The sequence below is a fragment of the Balaenoptera musculus genome, chromosome 3 (genome assembly GCF_009873245.2).
Source record: "Balaenoptera musculus isolate JJ_BM4_2016_0621 chromosome 3, mBalMus1.pri.v3, whole genome shotgun sequence".
NCBI classification, from domain to species: domain Eukaryota; kingdom Metazoa; phylum Chordata; class Mammalia; order Artiodactyla; family Balaenopteridae; genus Balaenoptera; species Balaenoptera musculus.
In genome coordinates this window covers 118,295,638-118,317,324 of record NC_045787.1, presented here as the reverse complement: position 1 = coordinate 118,317,324, position 21,687 = coordinate 118,295,638, and the positions used below count along the sequence as shown (strand labels likewise).

At 44.5% G+C, this 21,687-nt stretch overlaps 1 long non-coding RNA gene across 2 annotated transcripts in view; it reads right to left on the bottom strand.

Annotated features, from left to right (window-relative positions):
• LOC118891816 overlaps positions 1–13,789 on the bottom strand; it is a 43,910-nt gene extending 30,121 nt beyond the window's left edge. The window contains exons 1-2 of one of the 2 annotated variants that reach the window (XR_005019179.1): positions 7,702–7,821; positions 7,084–7,283 (exon numbers count right to left, since the gene is read on the bottom strand). This is a non-coding gene — a long non-coding RNA (uncharacterized LOC118891816). Of the gene's footprint in view, positions 1–7,083; positions 7,284–7,701; positions 7,822–13,711 lie in introns of those variants that run through there. The other variant, XR_005019180.1, reaches the window with a different exon arrangement.
• Positions 13,790–21,687: the final 7,898 nt, after the last annotated feature.

Sequence of the window (21,687 nt, the reverse complement as noted above, 5' to 3'; positions counted from 1 at the left end):
AAAGAGGTCTCGGAAAAAACTACACCTGCTGACATCTTGATCTTGGACTTCCAGCCTCCAGAACTGTAAGAAAACACATTTCTGTTGTTTAAGGCGCCTACTCAGTCTGTGGTATTTTGTTATTGTAATCTTAGTCAACTAGCAAAACACCTCTCTACAACCCATTTTTCACACATCAGCCTGAGAGATCTGGTAGAATCATATCACCTCTCTGCTCAACATTCTCATTTGCTGCCAATTTCACTCAGAGTAAGAGTCACACTCCTCACGTGGCCTGGAAGGTCCCATTCTCCTTCTGCCCTCATCACCTCCCAGGGCTCAGGTTGCACAACTCCTTAGGGGATCCCGTACGCCCTACCTTCCTTCCCCCTCACTGTGCTCCAGCCCCTCTGATTGCTCGGAAGTTCCTCGGACACACCAATTGCCCTTACATGTCAGGGCCTTTGCACGTGCTGCCCTCTGTGCTCAAAGCACTCTCCCCCCACATCCACGTGGTTCTCCTCCTCACTCTTAAGGCTGCCGCTCAAACATCATTCCCTAAGAGGACGTCCCTAACTGTTCTATCTAAAATAGATAGACCTCTGTACACGGTTTCATTTCTCTTTTAGCACTCAGCAGCGCCTGATATATTACCATCATATGTTTCACTGTTTCCTTGCATATTGTTTATTTCTCTCAACTGGCAAGTAAGCTCCTGGAAGACAGGGACTTAATTTTGTTCATATGGCTCTATCCTCAGTGCCTGGGACAGTGCCTGGCACAGAGAAGCTCAATAAAGAGTAGATTATTTTTAACAAAGGAAAGGGTGAAGGAATTGAGGATATTTGGGTCATCTTTAAGATTGATCGCTTTTTTCCTTGCTAAAAAGCTTGGAACCAATCTGGGTGCCGTCTTTAGTAAGTATAGTCGAGAATGCACGCAAGAACTTGGTTTTGTCTGTTTCCCTTCCTTTGTTTTCCCTTTGTTTTATCCCTTTAACTGAGCTATATCGTGTGCATTTTGGCAAGTGCCTTAGTTTCTGAAATGACATTGAGTATAATGAAATGAACTAAGAATACATTTTTAAAATGTCTCCAGTTTCTGGTCTTCCGGGATGGCTGTTTGACGTCTGGCTGTCCTGACGGTGGGGAAGGACACTGGAGTGCTCCCAGCCCAAATCACTGGACATGGGGTCCCCTGGCCTCAGGAGATCCTGCGGGAACTCTTCTGAAGTTCTATGAATTCTCCCAGGGACCATGAGCTGCAGCAGAAGAAAAGGGGACCTCTTGAAGGCCTGATGGTTAAAGAGTGTGGAAAAACTGTGATCTGGGGGAGAAAAGTGCATCTTCTCAGCCTATGAGATGTCAGGCTAAACTTGAAAGGAGAGCCTTTAAATTTGCCCGCCCCGAAGGGCGCAAGGGCAGTTTCTGGGTTAACTGCCTGGGTTCCAGCAAACACGGGGACAGAGCTACCATTGTCTGGTCTGCCAGGTTCCTAGAGAATGCTCTGCACTGGCTGTCATAGACTCATAGTGCTCACACTGACCACGGGCACAGGGAACACAGGGTAAAGGCTCCCCAAACGCTGCATAGACAGGGGTACTGCGCCCTCTGTTCCCTGGAGGTCGGACCTTGCAGGTTGAGGCCAGAGCTCTGACCTCTGGGGTCCAAGTTCCTAATCTCTCTGCTCACACAGTTCTGCCCCCAGCCTGTGGGCAGAGGGAAAAGCCACTCAGGTCTGGAAGCAGCAGCGGCTTCCTCTCCCAGAGGAGGCTGCCAGCTACCACGAGCCCCTTCACCAAAGAACTGGGTGGTGTTCACACTGGTCAGAACGGCCATCTTCAAAAAGTCCACAAACAATAAATGCTGGAGAGGGTGTGAAGAAAAGGGAGACCTCCTACACTGCTGGTGGGAATGTAAATTGGTACAACCACTATGGAGAACAGTATGGAGGGTCCTTAAAAAACTAAAAATAGAGCTACCATATGATCCAGCAATCCCACTCCTGGGCATATATCTGGAGAAAGCCATAATCTGAAAAGACACATGCACCCCAGTGTTCATAGCAGCACTATTTACAATAGCCAAGACATGGAAGCAACCTAAATGCCCAACGACAGATGAATGGATAAAGAAGATGTGGTACATATATACAATGGAATATTACTCACCCATAAAAAGGAATGAAATTGAGTCATTTGTAGTGAGGTGGCTGGACCCAGAGTCTGTCATACAGAGTGAAGTAAGTCAGAAAGAGAAAAACAAATACCATATGTTAACACATATATATGGAATCTAGAAAAATGGTACTGATAAACCTAGTGGCAGGGCAGGAATAGAGATGCAGACATAGAAAATGGACTTGAGGACATGGTGGGGAAGGGGAGGCTGGGAAGAAGTGAGAGAGTAGCATTGACATATATACACTACCATGTGTAAAACAGATAGCTAGTGGGAAGCTGCTGCATAGCACAGGGACATCAGCTCGGTGCTTTGTGATAACCTAGAGGGGTGGGATGGGGAGGGTGGGAGAGAGGCTCAGGAGGGAGGAGGTATATGTATACATATACCTGATTCACTTTGTTGTACAGCAGAAACTAACATAACATTGGAAAGCAATTATAATCCAATAAAGACGTAAAAATAAATAGAGATAATTTTTAAAAAAAGATGTGGTACATATACACAATGGAATATTACTCAGCCATAAAAAAGAATGAAATAATGCCATTTGCAGCAACATGGATGGACTTAGAGATTATCATACTAAGTGAAGTAAGTCAGACAAAGACAAATATATGACATCACTTATATGTGGAATCTAATTTTAAAAAGTGATACAAATGAACTTATTTACAAAACAGAAACAGACTTACAGATATCGAAAACAAACTTATGGTTACCAAAGGGGAAACGGGGGGTGGGGGAGGGATAAATCAGGAGCTTGGAATGAACATACACACACTACTATATATAGGATAGATAACCAACAAGGACCTACTGTATAGCACAGGGAACTCTACTCAATATTCTGTGATAACCTATATGAGAAAAGAATCTAAAAAAGAATGAATGTATGTATATGTATAACTGAATCACTTTGCTGTACACCTGAAACACAACACTGTAAGTCAACTATACTTTAATAAAATTAAAATTAAAAAAAAATTTAAAAAAATACAAGACTCCTTCCTTCAGAAAAAGAACAGAGTGGTGTGGACCATTTTCTGAAAGTTCTCACACACTCCCCTTCACCCACCAAGGCTCTGTCACAGGCCAGGTGAGGAGCCCTGGTGTTTTTCCATCACAATTTCTTGGCCTCAGACTCAACATGGCCTCAGATTACATCACTTTTCTACTTTCTTTGCTTCTTTGTGTTCTGTTGGCCAACACTTGCCTAAGTTGCTGAGGGAAGTCTAGTTGAGTCAGGAAAAAAGAATCTAAGGTCTGTGGGACAGAAATTCAAGCTTAATTGTTGTAGAGCAGTGGCTTTCCAAGTGTCCTGGTACATCAGCATCACTTATGCAGCAGTTCTCAAATGGAAATGTGTTCAAATTGCTGAGGGACCTGTGGTTAAAGTCACCTGTTAAACATGAAGCCATCCGCACCCTGTCTATTTAGTGAGTCTGGGGTGGGACCAAGGACCCTGCATTTCTGAACAAGTGCCCAGGAGACTGGAGGCAGGCAGCCTGAGGACCACACTGTGAGAAATGCCTCCTAAGGAGCTGGTTAACGACCTCGGTGTCTGGGTGTGGCCACCCACCTACCGATTGAGAACTTGCAGCTCTATGTGTGTCCTGCTCCACAGAGGAATCCAGCACACAGCTGGGGCTCCGCTGCCACAGAAAGCATTTCATTCAGAAAAAAGCAGCCAGACTTTCATTTCTGAGGTCTCTTCGTCCAGGGGCACCCATCACCCGCTGAAAATCAAGGTACGACAGCTGTCGGCACAGAAACCCTGGAGAAAAAGTCCCATGTGCCCCAGCAGTTGAGATCCTTAACATAAATGACTACAGAAACGGAAAGCATGATTGTGATCATTTTACAGAGCTCTTCTGTCTTTTCCTGGGTCTCGTGGGAATTCCCAAGGTAAAAGTGGCCACCTGGAGCCACCCACCTGGCTGGGAGACTGGCCACTCCATGGTATTCAGGAGCATGGGAGGCAGTGGCGGTAGCTGTATCTGTCCATCACCCAGAGTCAGCGAGGCTGGCGCTCATCCTGAACAGCCGCACATCAGCACCTGATGGGCTGGCTCTGCGGTGTCAGGTGTCAGGTGCCAGGTCGCTGCAACTGCCCTGGAGAGCGTGCTCTGTCGGAGGGGCTAACTGCACCTGGTGGGAACGATGTAACCTGCAGGAATGCCAGATTCGCCTGCATGCAGACAAGTCCACTGGGGAAAGTCAGCAGCCTCAGCACTGAATTATGGCCGATTCAACTGCAGAATCTGTGGTCAGACTTGCCTGTTAGGTGGGATGCTTCTCAAGGGGACCAGACGGCTTCATTTGGAGTCTATGATAAAGCTGCGGTTTCATTCAAATGAATGTAACCCTCATCTGCCAGTCAAAGACAAGTGGAATCATGGGTCATTCTTAAGCTTAAGCTCCTGTCCTGATCTCCCACCTCCAGCGGGTATCACTGGGGATGCTTAAGCCACTGCTCTCTCTCATTCATTCAACAAACATTTACCAAGTGCCTACAACGATAATCTAACTCACACTGTCTGAGTGATCGCCCTGGGCTAGGCACTGGGCTAGAGCTGGCATGGGCGTCTTATGCAATTCTCGCTAAACTATATGAGCGAGGGACTCCATTTTACAGATGAGGACACTGGGGCAAAGAGGCAAAGCAGGTTGCCTAAGGTGCCACAACCAATAAGAGATACAGCAGGCTGCCGGACGGTCAGCCCTTCCTGTGTGCCGGGCTGAGCTGAGGCAATGTCCTCTTCCTGCCTTTCGGTGGACTCACTGATCTGTTCACTCTACAATCAAACCTTTATTCTTTCTATGCATTCTGCCCCTCAGCCTATCCACCCTGCCCCCTCTGGCACTGGCCCTTCTTCCTATCTACCAGCCCTCCTAGGTAGATTCTCCTGGCTCCTCCTGACGCCTTGTCACCACTCTCTCGATCTTCCCTCCACCCTGCGGCTCGCCCACTGGTTGGCCTCTTGAGCCCCGGTGCTGCTCAGAGTTCTCTGACACTCAGCTCCACAACCTTTCTCCCAGGAAGACACCCCTGGCCCACCCCCTCCCCACATGCACGACTCCACAGTGTGATCTCACTGCATACTGAGGATGCCTTTATCCCAGTGTGACATCCCATATTATGACAGGTGGCATTTCTATTTGTCAGAATCCCCTATTAAAATGGCTTCGTGACGTTGTACTGGTGCCCGTCCCTGTACACGGCACATGATGGGTTCCCAATAAATGTCTGTCAAACTGACCAGAACTGACTCACATGCCTTATGCATCAGGGTATAGGCAATAAAAAAAAAAGCAGGCCTGATATTTTAACACAAGAAGGTAGACGTAACCTCACGAATATCACTCATGCTCAGAAGAGAGAAAAACAGGACAGAAATATAGTAACAAAACTACACAGGAAAGGCACACAGGTTAAATACATGACTCAGGAATCTGACCACCTGGGTTTGAGTCCCAGCTCCTCCACTTGGTAACTATGTGATCTGGAACCACTGATTTCACCTCTCTGACACTGTGTTCCATCTGTACATGGGACTAACATCTTGCAGGGTTGTGGGAGGATTAAATGAGATAATCCATGTGAAGCCTCTAAAGGAGCACATTGTTAATGTTTGGTGAATGTTATATTTATTTTTTGTTCATAATATATGGATTTGATAGTAAGAGTGAGGGAGGAAACTAGGAAGAAATGAGATAGTATTTTGAGACTATGGTATAAACCCCCAAGTTAGAAAAAAAATACAGGTGAGAATTGGCCAACCAGAGGCCCAGACTTTCAAGTTTGTAATTAGCTGCCATATCTAAAAATTAAGAAACTTCACGTTAAGAAAAAAATCCAGAGTTCTGACTTCTCTTGAGAAGCAGGAAGAGTTGGCAGCTCTGGGCTTCTACTTCCCCATGGTGATAACTGTCCGGATTTGTGTAATAACTGCTCGTTTATTATGAGCAAACACCAGCTCTCTACCTCCCCCAGCACCCCCCCTCCCCACGCCCTACTGCTTCTTACCTGGCCCGCTTCACAAAATAGGCATTTGAGTTTGTGACCCCTGTCATAGGTGATGCCTTCTCAATAACAGTTTATTCTTATGCACGGTTCTCCTTTGCCCAAGAATCTAGTATATCTCCCTAGTACTTCCATCGTCAAACTCAAACCTTAACTGTCACCTCCTCAATCTGGGGACCCATCCAGCCTCACTTCCCATGACTCCCCATCACACCCCAGCTCCTCCTGGTACTGGGCTGGCACGGGCCCTCCCTCCCTTCTGCTCACCCGAAGCCCCTGCCAAAGCTTAGCTCAGGTCCAGCCACACCCCGCCCCAAGCTTCTCCCATGCTCTGCATCCTGGAGTGCTCTCCCTCCCCCAGGCTTGCACAGCGCTTGGGGCAAGAGCAACCACGATCCCAGTGCAGTCAGGGGTTCTCGGGATTTACCCCACATGGAAATCTGCCCTTGTCCACTCGGTTCTCTCCTTTCCCCCTGCCCCTTGGGGTCCCCGTCCCTGATGGACCTATCCCTGGACTTTTGGGATTTAAAACAAAACCAGAATGGAGTGGGAGAAATAGGACAAGAGATGTGTGAGGTTGGGGGAAAACGAAGAGAAAACCATGGCAACCCTAGGGCAGGCAGTTGAGCAGGAAGGAGAGAAGGATGGGCTGCAGCATCAGCGGGAGAGAATGGAAGGCCAAGGACAGAAAAGGGAACTTGGCAGGTGTGTGCTTCCACGCTGCCTCCCCCTGTAGCCAGAAATACAGCCTTCGGGCCCCTCTCAGTCTTTGGTTCCCAGTGGCAATCCCATCTCCTACAGGAGAGTGGAAGCTCCGTGAGGGCGGAAACCCTACTTAACGCTCTTTTATATCCCTCAGAGCCCAGGGATTCCACAGGTTCATGCAGAGTGACTGACCTCAGTATCCTCAGGTGTTCTCAGGTAAGTGACCTGAAGAAGACGTTGGGCATCAAGAAGGTGGGCTCCTAGATTTCACCTCCTGGCAGAAGTGTGATGAGATCAGATAGCAACGTGGTTTTGCGTCCCAGCCAGTAACGAGGGAGATGCTCCAGACTAGAGAGCAGCGGTGCTCAAGCTACAGCCTGCAGCGCAATCACCTGGAGGGAGGGGGTGGAGCCACTTATTAAAAGAGATCACTGCCCCGCCTCCAGAGCGTCTGATGCAGCTGGTCTGGGATGGAGCCAAGAATCTGCTTTTCTAACTACTTCCCAGGTGATGCTGATGCTGCTGGACCCGGGATCACCCTTTGAGAAACCCAGCTCTAGAGTGCAGGGCTGAGGTCTAACCGAAGCCACATCACTCAGCTACTTTATAGAAGAAAAGTAACTGTTCCCTTTCCCCGCCCTTCACTGCCTAGCAGGTCCCTCAACCTTCTGCTTCAACGCCTTCACCTGGACCATGGATGCCCATGGCAGTGTGGAGGGCGCCCCCATGTGGCACAAATGGAAAATTACCTGAACTGTAACCTGCTCGCTCTTACCCTTAATAAAGATTACTGAACAAATTTAGTTTTACCTGCTGGACAAAAGATCCTGGGGAACGTGAGATGTTCATCATTCACTAGATCTGGTCCACGTGTAGAGGAGGGGCCAAGGGTCCATTAAGGCGGGTGATGGGTCGAATACTTGGCCCAAAGTTGCCTGGGGACAGCAGAAATGATTTATTCTCACGGCTTTGGGATTTTATAGGGTGGAAAGTATTTTAGGAGAATAGTCCAAACCGAATTACTCACTAAATTATCTGTTGGAGAAGACGCCTTTGTAACAGACGTTAGAACTGAACAATCTCAAAGCCCTGCAAACACTATACGACTAAGAAGGGACCTTAGGATGACTATGAACCATTTCCCCTCTGACTTTCCTGAAACTAGAAAGCTGGCATTATTAACTGTGATCTAGTGTAAAAACACTCTGGCACCCAGCTCGGTTACCAACTGATTCGTCGCAAGCACGCAGCTTCTCGGCTTTTCGCAGGCGTTACAACATCCTTATAGGCTTTGCTGCCACCTGCTGCTCGGGCCTGGGATGTGCAGGAGATGGTAACCAGGAAACTGTCAGCTGAGCAGGCTTCGCAGACTTCACAGTACATTAGAATCAGCTGGAGGGCTTGTTAAACCATAGATTTTTGGGCTCCACCTCCAGAGATTCTGATTCAGCTGGACTAGGATGGAGCCTGAGAATCTGCATTTCTAATAACTCCCTGGGCGATACTGATGCTGCTGGTTTGGGGCCATGCACCTGGATGGCATTTGTAGTTTTTATGTCACACATGTTCTGGACCTTGACCATTAATCAGTGTAAGTTGCAAATAACCAAGAGCCTCTAATTCAGGGTTTCTCACCTTGGGCACTATTGACATTTTGACGTGATAATTTGGTGCGTGTGTGTTTTTGGGGGTGGGGTTTATTCTGTATGTTGTAGGATGTTTAGCAGTATCCCTGGCCTCTACCCACTAGACAGCCAGTAGCAGCCCTCTCAGGCATCACCAGACGTGACGTCCCCAGTTGAGAACCGCTGCTCTAAAAGGTGGGCAGATTTTCCTCTCTCATTTGGTAGACTGTGATGGCATCCTCTAGTATTGCCTTAAATACGTAATGCTACTGACCTATAGGAAACTTCCAGCTCTATGGGTTTAACTAACAACAGAAAAAAATAGCTTACATTTGTTGACTACCTACTCTGGACAAGGCACACTGTTAATGCTTTTTAATTACCCCCTTTAATTCCTACAACCACTCTTTTACTGATGAACAGACTGAAGCTTCCGTGGGTTAAATAACTTGTCCAAGGTCATGGTTTATACCAGCTGGATCTGGGTGGAGCAAGGGGAGTCTGGAGCTGAACCAACTACAAGAGTCCAGTAAAAATATAAAGCGAGTCACAAATACGAGCCACGTGTGTAATTTTACATTTTCTGGAAGCCACATTAAAATAGTATAAACAGTCAAATTAATTTTCATATCTTTTATTTCACCCAACATTTACATCTAAACTGTTATTTTAACATGCAACTAATATTTTTTACATTGTTGATATATTTCACGTTGTTTTTTTTTACTCAGCCTTTGAAAGCTGTGCGTCTTTTACACTCACAGCACCTCTCAGTGTCCACCAGCCACAGGTCAGGTACTGGAGAGCCACACATGCTCCCAGCTGCCACACAGCACCACACAGGACTAGACCCTCCACCTCAGTCCAGCCACCCTCCAGCCTCCATGTGTGGAACAGCATGTGTCAGTGTTACCTCAATGTCCTTCAATTTCTGCCTACAATTCAGCTATTTTATCAGATCGCTATACCTGTTCATGGACCCTGCAATCTGTTCTTGGAATCTCTCTACTTATTTTAAAATGAGGGCTACAGTTTTGTGAAATTTATCAAACAGTAGATTCCTCATCTGGTGGCCAGACTGTTGACTATCATCTAATTTTAGTTCCAATAGCTTTTCCAGTGGCTGTTTTCCCACAGTCTGTGTTTGTTCTTGCATCATAGAGATCATTCATCTTATCTGACGCTAATCACCGAGGCACACGTTTAATCACACTCTCGAGTCTTTTGGTTTATCTCCCAACATCTAGGAATGTTCACCCTCATTCAGGGACTCTGCCTTTCAGTAGCCTCTAGACGATGTTTCTTCCTGCAGTTCTCATGCAGTCTTTAGTAAATGTTTCTGATCTCTTAGGAAACCATTTATTCTCTAGAGAATTTTGCAATTAAACCCCTTAGTCTTAGCACATTTGTTCGTTCAAATTTTACAGGTATGAAAAGCAAGACAGACTTAAGTACTAAGGTCAACTTACACCAATTAAAAAGGAGTAATAAGAGCTCATCCTTATGAAATGCTTTCTATAAGCCATGCGCTGTGCTCAGCACTCGACACACATTTTCTTTTTTTTTTTTTTAATTAATTAATTTATTTATTTTTGGCTGCGTTGGGTCTTTGTTGCTGCATGCCGGCTTTCTTTAGTTGCGGTGAGTGGGGGCTACTCTTCGTTGCGGTGCGCAGGCTTCTCACTGCGGTGGCCTCACTTGTTGTGGAGCACAGGCTCTAGGTGCGTAGGCTCAGTAGTTGTGGCACATGGGCTCAATAGTTGTGGCTCACGGGCTCTAGAGCACAGGCTCAGTAGTTGCAGCACACAGGCTTAGTTGCTCCGTCGACACACATTTTCTTATTTATTTTTCCTAATAGTCCTACCAGGTAGGTGCAACTACAATTGCATCTCGAGGTGAGGAGAGGAGGCACAGCATTTAAGAAACTTGCCCAAGGTCTCCCAGCTAGCAACTAGCAGAACGGGGAGTCGTATCAAAGTCTGTTTAATGATAGAGGTGATTGCCTCATCTCTACACTCCACTGTCTGAAAAGTGATTTGCAAATATTGCTTTTATTCCTGAGTTTGTAAGGGTGTGGTTCTGGATTACATCTCCTTCTCTTGATGGGGAGGATAAATAAATAAATAATAGCAGCATTATTGACAATGGCCAAGATATGGAAGCAACCTAAGTGTCCATCAACAGATGAATGGATAAAGAAGATGTGGTTTATACATACAAGTTAATATTACTAAGCTACAAAAAATTGGAGGGCATTATGCTAAGTGAAATAAGTCAGACAGAGAAAGACAAATACTGTATGATATCACTTATATGTGGAATCTAAAAAATACAACAAACTAGTGAGTATAACAAGAAAGAAGCAGACTCACAGATACAGAGAACAAACTACTGGCTACCAGTGGAAAGGGTGGGGAGGGGCATTGTAGGGGTGGGGAAGTAAGACAGACTCAGGGATGTATTGTACAACACAGGGAATACAGCCAATATTTTGTAATAACTGTAAATGGAGTGTAACCTTTAAAAACTGTGTAAAAATAAAAATTAAAAAATTAATGAAATATAAAATTCTTGGTGTTCTAGGGACTGCCTCTGAAGCAAGATGCCAGGACCGCTCAGGATGCAGGGCTCTTGCCTTGAACAGGGGGCTGAGACTCGGGTCTGTCAGGAGCTCAAATCAGGAGGCTCAGCAAGGTCATATTGGAACCCAGAGCCAGGAGAGCATGGGCGCCAGAGTGTGATGGGTTTAGGAGTCAGTGGGGGTAGGGATGTGGATGTGGAAGTGAGGAGGGAAGACAGTTCTCCAGGAGGAAGAGAGGGAGAGAGGGTGGGAGAAGAAGTGTGATAGGGCTCAGGGTCGGGGGTTGGGGGAGGGAGGTTATGATTTGCTTTGCAGTTTTGTTTCATTACACTTGAGCATGTTGCAATGCTGATGGTGGGGAAATTAAGAGTTAAAGATACAGGAGATCTTGGGGGGGGTGGTGGATGTGAATCAGCAAGGACCCTAAAGAATCAGGACAAGGCAGGTGTTTGAAGCCCATGTGGGGGACACATGTTTGCTGGTTTGATATCAAAGCCTTCTTGCATCTGCATCACCCCATCACTTCCCACTGTCACTGTCTGCCAATCAACCACTGTCAAGATTCCCATGGCCGAGTAGCTTAAGAAGTGTTTATAGTCAGAAACATTTTCCTTCCACTGGACATAAGTTCCTATCCCTGTCAGTGAGGAAAGCACGCAACACACGATACCAGAACACATATCCCCAGGCAGCCCCATATGCACGTGACATAGTTTGATGCAAGAGCACCAAATCTGTCTCCGCCTAAAACAGCTCTCAAGGGGTCAGCCTCAGATCCCCGAAATATTGCACCATTTGGATTACCTTCCTTAAAAATCCTGTTAAAATACAAATGGCTCAAAACAAGCAGGATAAGAGCACCCACATTCACTGCAGTATAATTCACAATGGCCGAAAGGTAGAAGCAACCCAAGTGTCCATCAATGGATGAATGGATAAACAAAAGGTGGTATGTATGTTCATACAATGGAATAGTATTCAGCCCTTTTTAAAAAGGAAGGACATGGGGATTCCCTGGTGGCGCAGTGGTTGAGAGTCTGCCTGCCAATGCAGGGGACAGGGGTTCGATCCCTGGTCTGGGAAGATCCCACATGCCGCGGAGCAACTGGGCCCGTGAGACACAATTACTGAGCCGGCGTGTCTGGAGCCTGTGCTCCGCAACGGGAGAGGCCGCGATAGTGAGAGGCCCGCGCACCGCGATGAAGAGTGGCCCCCGCTCGCCGCAACTGGAGAAAGCCCTCGCACAGAAACGAAGACCCAACACAGCCATAAATAAATAAATTAATTTAAAAAAAAAAAAAAAAAAAAGGAAGGACATTCTGATACATGCTACAACATGGATGAACCTTGAGGACATTATACTCCGTGAAATAAGCCAGTCACAAAACAATAAATACAGTATGATTCCATCGATATGTGCTATCTAGAGTAGTCAAATCCATAGAGACAGAAAGTAGAATGGGGGTTGCCAGGGGCTGGGGGGAGGGGGAAATGTGGAGTTGCTGTCTGCTGGGTAAGGAGTTTATCTTGGGAAGATGAGAAGAGTTCTGGAGATGGATGGCAGTGACGGCTGCTCAACAATGAGAATGTACTTAAAGCCACTGAACTGTACACTTAAAAATGGTTAAGATGGTAGCTTTATGTCATGTGTATCTTACCACAATTAAAAGAACTAATTTAAAAACCTAGCTCATTTAAAAGGGGCCACTTGATCCCTTGTTCTCATTTATTATTAGATTGGCTCAGCTTTGCTTCTCGGTAAAGGAAACTCAGCAGAGAGCAGGACATTTGAGGAGCTGGGATCTGGAAGAGCTGGTGAGAGGCAACAGTCCCTGTGGCTAGTAATTCCCTGGACTATGGGATGTGCTTTGAGAAAGGGCAGGTCTTGAGTCCCATCCTGACCTGAGAGGGACAGCCCTGTGGGGTCCTCAGTAGCAGGAGGAGAATGTGAGCCCCAGACACCTTGGGTAGCTGCTTGCGGGAGGGGAAGGGAGACAGCAGCCTCTGTGGACTTGCCAAATGGCAAGTGGCCTCCCTCTGGGGGAGTAATACTACTACACAGTTATTAGTACTATTCAGGCTCCTGTGAGTCAGCAACACGGGCTTATTTAGAAAACTCACAAGCTGGTGTAAGTGAGCCCTGACACTGTGTGTCAAAGTCAAGGGTGGGTGTGAGAGTGGTGGACCCACACCCATGACCCATGACCCTCTCAGTCTAGTGCTTTCTTTAATTCGGCCAGCACCTCCTCCACCATCAGACCCTGGGAAAGGAAACCACTTGGCCACAGAAAGCAGCATCTGAATCCTCATCAATGAGAGAGACAGAATTGTTACACTAATATGGAAACACTAAAGGAAGGAATAAATTTCATTTCCATGCATCTCTAGCTTGAGTTCCAAGCTCAACAGATGCTATTTTTATCAAATACTTTGTATTCTGTGACATGCTTTGCCAACTTTCTATTTTTAGACACATCAGAAAAAGTCCACATTTGATTTTGCTTCCTTCTGGCTTCTCCCTCCCCATTTGTGGGAGGGGTCGTGGTTTGGGTGGGACCCTGTCCTTTCAGTAGAAGGTAAGTGACAAGGAGATGGCAGTCATCTGAAAACTCACCCTGGTGCCAAAGCATCCTGATATGGGCTCTGCCTCCTTTGCAAAATGACATCTTGTCCTGGTTTCACCCCATCCCAGATGGCATAGCTGAAGGGACAGGAAAACACACATATTTTAGAATATTTACAGCATCGTTTCTCCCTGTCCCCACTTCCTGTGAAGGAGGATTTAGCTTTGGCCCGCTAAGTTTTGGAGCCTTTCTTGTGCAGAAGGTAGGAAACTATGGGAAGGGGTTCTGAACTGTGTGGTGCTGTGACTCAGATGACTTGATGGGTTCACCGAAGCAAAGGCAGAGAATCACCTAATGGAAAAAGCAGAACAGATCAGAAGGTGAGAAGGGGGAACAAGAGAGATAAGAGCCAGGGATGGGCTGAATTGGGAGGAATTAAAGAGATGAATTCTTGGGGTCTGGAGTAGCTGCTGAGCTGCCATGAGGAGGATTTGGGAGAGAGATGGGAGAAGGCTTTTCAGAAATGTTGTTGGTGTTATGACTGGAATCCATCCTCCCCCTTGGCATTTTTAAGAGATTTCCGTAGAGACATAAAGTGGTTTTAAAGTTATTTGTATGAGGGCCTGGTGTTTATTCAAGGCAGCCTGGACTGCTGGAGGCTAGCATTTACTGGTAAAGGAGAGCCACCCTTCACCCCACTTCTCCCATCAACACAGACTGTAGTCCAGCTATTTCAAACTGGTATCCAGTGGGCTCGGTTTGGACCCCAGATGGATCTTGTTTGGCTCATTGAGAGTTAATTTTTTTTAACCACCATTGAAAATTGGGATTTCACATTTAAAAAGCCCACATTTCCTACTTCTCTTGAAAACATTGGAAAATCTGGCAACATGAGACTTTCATCCCCATAAGGCAAAAATAAGCACATGCTCTCTGGTTGACCCCAGTGCCCACCACTCACATAAGGTGTGCACGTGCACAAACACCTGGACAACTTCCTACATTTATATTTCTTACCATCTGGTAACGGCAGACTAGATCATTGGGGTCTGCTTTCCTGCTGGGGACAATTAGAAAGGCTGGACAAAAGAAGAATAAAATCAGCCTGAAGGCACCAAAAACTTAATAAGATCATGAAGAATTGCCAAACCAAGTTCTGGGAAAAGATGGCCATTCAGGGAGACAAGCCCAACAACTGGGGGCTCTTTCCCCCTTGGGATATTTGCTGCCTCAGGAAGAGACGACTAAGAAGCTGAGAGGTTAAGCAGCACCTAGGCAGCTCTGCATGTCTAAGGGGACACAAGTTGGGATCCAGTGCCCACCAAAGGAGCCGGGGCACTGTAACTCCTCATTTTAGACAAAGACCCTGAAGGATTGCACCTTAAGACTAGGTGAACTGAAAATAACCAGATTTTGCAGAGTCCCAACCCAGCTTCCAATGAGCTTAATTCTTCAAACTGGATTAAGGGCAGATTGGCCAGACCAGATTGCTAGTATCCCCAGGTGCCTAGCAGAAGCAAACATAAGTACAGTAAGTCCTCTACATACGAACCTTCAAGTTGCAAATTTTCAAAGATGCGAACGTGCGTTCCAGTGTCCAATCACCTAACTTAGTTCTGTTTGAGGAGGCACTGTTAGTTTTTGAGGCACAGGATGTGAACATAGAATGGTACACAAAGGTTGCAGCAGCTGTTCAGAATGCAATCCAGTGCTACTGTGTCATCTACAATGACAAAAAAAAGAGCTACTACCCAGACATCACTGGATCGATTTTTAAAGAGGGTAGATAGAACTGAATCCAGCAAGGAACCAGAACCTGTGCCATCAACATCAGACGTGAGTGAAATTGCAGCTTGCCCTCCGTCTCCTGTTGCTGATGATCCTTCAGCTCTGCCATCTCCCACCTCCTCTCCCTCCTCCAGTCAGTAACTCTTCTTGCCTGTTCAGTCGATGCCAGCCCCTGTATGCCAGCTGTTGTACTGTACTACTGTACTTTTCAAGGTACTATACTATAAGATTAAAAATGTTTATTTTTTGTGTTTGTTATATATTATTTGTGTGAAAAGTATTACAAACCTATTACAATACAGTACTATATAGCCGATTGTGTTAGTTGGGTACCTAGGCTAACTTTGCTGCACTTACAAACAAATTGGACTTACGAACGCATTCTCAGAACGGAACTTGTTCATATGTAGGGGACTTACCGTACTCTCTGGAGGAAGATAACACCATAATGTCTCACTTTACTTCTACTAACAATTTTTCACATACAATTCAGTCTGAAGGTACCCAGACACATGAGGAAACAAGACAACATGAATGAGATCCAACAGAAACAACTACAATAGAAACAATCCCAGAGAATTCCACTTGTGGAATTATTGGACACAGACTTTGTGCAAAGGAGATAAAAGATGAGATTTAAAAATATGGCAGAGAACTGGAAGCTTAAAAAAAAGGGACAATAATGATTTGAAAAATAACCAAACAGTAATTTAGAGTTGAAAATATAATAACAAAAGTAAAGAGCTGAGTGGATGGGTTTAAAGCAGATTAGACACAGTCAAAGGGAGAAGTGATGAACTGGGAAGTCAGAAGGAAACATCAGGATGAAACATGGAGAGACACAAGGATGGAAAATACAGTGGAGGGAATAAGAGACATGGAAGATTGAGTGAAGATTGAAGTTCTAGAAGGAGACGAGAGAGAGAATAGGGCAGTAGCAATAATTTGAAGAGAAAATATTTGAGAAATTGCCAAAATTGACTAAAAACAAGCCACAGATTCCAGAATCCCTGGGAACCCCAAGCAGGATAAATAAAAACTACACCTAGGTACATCATAGTAAAATATATGAAATCCAAAGACAAAGAGAAGAAAAAAATGTTAAAAGCAGCTATCATTACTTGAAAAACAGAATAGTAAGTTAGCTTACTTCTTGACAGAAACAATGGAAGCTAGAAATTAGTAGAATTTAAATATCTTTCAAGTGCTGAAAGAAAAGAAGTGCCAACCTAGAATTCCATGCCCAGTGAAAAGAGCCTCTAATAACAAAGGTTAAATTAAGACATTTTCAGGATTCTTTACCAGCAGCAGATACTAAAGCATGTTCTTTAAGGGAAAGGAAGATGATTTAATATGATAGATTACAGGTGCAGGAAAAAACGAAGAACAATGCAGAGATTAATTTGAGGAAATCCAAATGAAGTAGACTGTACAAAACAACATGGCAATGTCCACTGGGGATTTAAAAAGTTAAAATATATAACAAGTACGCATAAGTAAGGAGGGAGGGGTAAATGGAACTAAAATGTTCTAAGGTCCTTGTATTACTATGGAAGAAGATAAAGATGTTAATTAACATTAGACTGTGATAAATCAAAGATACATATTGTGATCTCTAGAATAACTTCTAAAAGAATAGTAAAAAAAAGTATATAACTTTCAACGTAAGAGAGGGTAAAACAGAATATTTAGCCACTCCAAAAGCAAAAAAGAAAGGAGGATAAAAAGAACATAGAGCATGTGACAAATGGAAACATTTAATAAGATGGTAGATTTGAATCCAAATATATCAGTAATTTCATTAAATGTAAATGAACAAAATACTTCAATTAGAAGTCAAAGAGTATTGAGCTGGATTTTAAAAATCTATATACTGTTTATAAGAAACACATCTAAAACATTAATTTTAAAATGTTGAAAGTAAAGGGTAGACAAAACATAAATATTAAGCAAAATTATATTAATATTTATAGTATATATTAATATCAGACAAAACATATTTTCAGGCCAAAAGCATTACTACAGCTAAAGAAGGATACATCACATAATGATAAAAATTTCAATTCACAAGGAAAATAGAGTATTATAAAATTTGTATACATTTTATGATGTGGCTTCAAAACATATGAAGTTAAGATGGACAAAAATCACAAGAAATGACCAGATAAATAAGTAAGGATATAGATTGTTTGAACGTGATCAGTAAACTCGACTTTGTGGAGATATATATTTTATATATATATATATATATATATATATATATATATATATATTTATATATATATATATATATATATATATATATATATATATATATATGTATGTATTTTGCACCCAGCAATTATAGAATTCAGGTTCCCCAAATATTTATGACCCTCACCTCCTCACCTTCCAAGCAAATAATAGGACTAAAATTCTCCACCTCATTTTATGTTGGGTGTGGCCATAAGACTCATTTTGGCCAATGAAGTGTGAGTAGGAGTAACTGCCAGGTGCTAGTGTAACAGTAAACATCTCTCCCCTTTCCTTCCTGTAAGCAAAGGGCTGGACCTCCCTCAGTCTGGGTCCTCAGCTGAGGATGACATGGAGCAGACCTGCCCAGCCAACCTACACATGGACATGTCCATGTTGATGTATGAGAAATAGACCTTTGTTACTTTAAGTCACTAAAATTTGGAGATTATTTATAAACGTAGTATAACCTGGTCTATCCTGACTAATACAAGTAGAAAAAGAAAAGGACTGCTTTTCAGGCACAGAGGTGAGCCTGTCTTGAAAGAGTATGGTGTGACAAGTCCTGGTGAGTTCACTATGACTTAAGCTCTGGGGAGGGGGAGTGGGAACAGGGCTGTCGCAGGAAGAGCGGCTCCCAAGAAAAGCCCATGAAGACTGGCTGGAGGCAAGTTTTGAAGGACCCTGGGTTACTAATAAGGAATGGATACTGTCCTGGAAGTTTTTTTGTTTTTTTTTTTAATTTTTATTTATTTATTTTTGGCTGTGTTGCGTCTTTGTTGCTGCGCACAGGCTTTCTCTAGTTGCTGCGAGCGGGGGCTACTCTTCCTTGCGGTGCGCGGGCTTCTCATCGTGGTGGCTTCTCTTGTTGTGGAGCACAGGCTCTAGGCACGTAGGCTTCAGTAGTTGTGGCACGTGGGCTCAGTAGTTGTGGCGCACAGGCTTAGTTGCTCCACAGTATGTGGGATCTTCCCGGACCAGGGCTCGAACCCGTGTATCCTGCATTGGCAGGCAGATTCTTAACCACTGTGCCACCAGGGAAGCCCACTGTCCTGGAAGTTTTTTGAATGTTCTCCAGAAGTTGGTGACTGGCTGAATATCGGTAGTAACTGAGAGGATGAACTGGGGAGAATCTAACCGGTGTGAAAGGAGGGAATTAGGTGGGGGACTTTTCCCAATGAACATGTTACACATTTTTCCCCACTTCCTAGAGGTAGCCATTTTTAAGAATTTGGTGCGACTTCTCCCAGCAATTGCATGCACAAGCACACACACACATAAACCAATTTTAAAAACACAACTCGGATCAATCACATTTAAGCTGCTATTCTGAAAATTTTTTCCAGTTAATATCTTCATGGTTATTTTCTGTGTCATCTCAAAGAAATTTGCCTCTTTCTTTTTTTATTGGCTGCTCAGTATACCATTGTATGGATGTACCAAATGATGTAGCTATTCCCCGGTTGACAGACATTTAGGTTGTTTTCACTCTTGCAATGTTGCAGCAACCATATTGTGAATCATATCCATAGATTTTTGTCTCTTTTTCTACAGACAGCAAGACCAGTTTTGCCACCATTTTAATGGTGAAAAGTTTGGGCTGGGTAACGGGAACACACCCAGGTAGACCGTTTGAGATGACAGTTTTGGTTAGGGGGTGCCTGGTATGCCTCGATTATGCCCAGAATGGTGTCTTGAACATAGTGGGTACTCAATAAGCACCTGTCGAATGAATGAATGGATGAATAGGTCCACATCCACTGTAGACACTTGGACAAGGCCTGCCCTGCCCTCATCTATAACAGGCTTTCTCAACCCCAGTACTATTGACTTTAGGGCCAGCCTGGATACTTTGTTGTGGAGGGCGCTATCCTGAACACTGCAGCATGTTTAGCAGCAACCCTTGCCTCTACCCGCTAGATGCCGTGAGCACAACCCCAGTTGCAGCAACCAAAAATGTCTCCAGAAATTGCCAAATGTTCCCTGGGGAAAATTTGGTCCCAGTGATTTTTTTAATATGGACTGTATTTGTGTAAGGGCAAAGGCCCTTTCTAAAAACAACTGACTCTGCAAAGGTTGATCCTATTCCCCAATCCTCCCACATTAAAATGGCCTTTCTTCCTGGGTTTTCACAGTCCTTTCATAGAGATTGCCGAATACCTTTTTCTGGCTTCAGACCTTATACCTAACATCTCCACCATGAGTTAGGTCAATCTTTGTAACATACAATCTTCATTATACATTCTCTCATCACTGAATACCCCTCCTTGGAAGTACTTATCAAATGTGAATTTTTACATTTATTTGAGAAAGTACTAAATTAATCTGTTTCCCCTCACTCAGTTCCCTAGAGGGACTCATAAGTAAGAATTTGTTATGTCACATGTCAGTTTTTGCTCACCATTTTTATATCTAGTGCCCAAAGCAATGCCTGACAGATAGCAGATGCTCAATGGGTGTTGGCTGGATGGGTGGAAAGATGGAGGGATGGATGGATGGTTGGATAGATAAGAGCCTATTATCAGTCAACAAGGGCCACCCCTAGGCTGCAATAGTCTGTCTTCACCCATTTTTGCCCTTGTGCCTTCTAAAACAATTTTGAAAAATAATGTTACTTATACTCACATTTAAAAATTGACGTTAAATGTTCACCACTAAGTTCATATGGATTCAAGATAATAACTTCCAGCATATTGTAAATATTGGAGTTAAAGAATTAAGCTGTGGGCTTCCCTGCTGGCGCAGCGGTTGAGAATCTGCCTGCCAATGCAGGGGACACGGGTTCGAGCCCTGGTCTGGGAAGACCCCACATGCCGTGTAGCGGCTGGGCCCGTGAGCCACAATTACTGAGCCTGTGCGTCTGGAGCCTGTGCTCCACAACAAGAGAGGCCGCGACAGTGAGAGGCCCGCGCACTGCCATGAAGAGTGGCCCCCGCTTGCCGCAACTGGATAAAGCCCTCACACAGAAACAAAGACCCAACACAGCCAAAAATAAATAAATTAATTAATTAAAAAAAAAAATTAAGCTGTGACAATATTCTTTAAATGTACCTATTAATCTGTTATTTTTATTTCTAATATTCTCTACAACTTTCACGGTACTCTCCCTCAAATTCAAGGGATGGAAGAGACAAAGTTGTTAAATTAAAAACTGCCTTAATTAGTTATTAAGGGAAGTTGAATTAAATTTTTAAAGGAAGCTTCCAGTTTGAGAACCTGGACCTGGAAATTTTTACATTCAGGGATATGGCTCCTTAGTAAGATTTTTGAAGAGTGAGGGGTATGCTTTCCAGTAAAGGTAGGATTATTATGAACACAGACATGTTCTCAGGCAAATCAGTTTTAGGAAAAGGTACCTAAAGAAACTGGGAACCTGGAAATTGGTTCTCTAAAAATAATCCCTGGTGTGCCCACTGGAAAGTCTTGAAGACCACCATCCTAGGGGTAATGCATGCTAGTGGCCAGCAGAGGGCAGTGTTGGACAGGCTATTGGGCTCCATCTCCCTGGCTCTCCCTCAAGGTAGCAGACAGAAAGGGCAATTCACCTTGGATGCAGTGGGGACCACAGCCTGGGCGGCCCCACCCAGTTCTCTCTGGTGTGTGTGTGTTTGCACAGTGAATTATTCATAGGAAACTGGCTCCACGGAGAATGGAGGCCACAGACTCTCCATCCTGTACCTAGAATCAGGGCCTGGGACTGTAAACAGATGAAAACCTTATTCTTTTTCCCCTTCAGAACTGAGTTTGGGAAAAGAAATTGAGGATTGAAGTCATGGGTCTGAATCTAATATGAGGTTTTTGTTATTCTTCTTATAAAATGAAAACAACAGTGAAATCTCAATAATTTATAGCTTCAGGAGACAGGGAGCAAAGTGACCGAAAGTTCCTGCCCTTCAGTCAGACGATGGGGGCTGGGATCTCTCTCCTTGGCAAGCTCACCTTCCCCAGCCTCTGCCTCTCTGGCTGTCAGATCGGAACAGGATTACCTTCCCCACAGAGCTGTTGC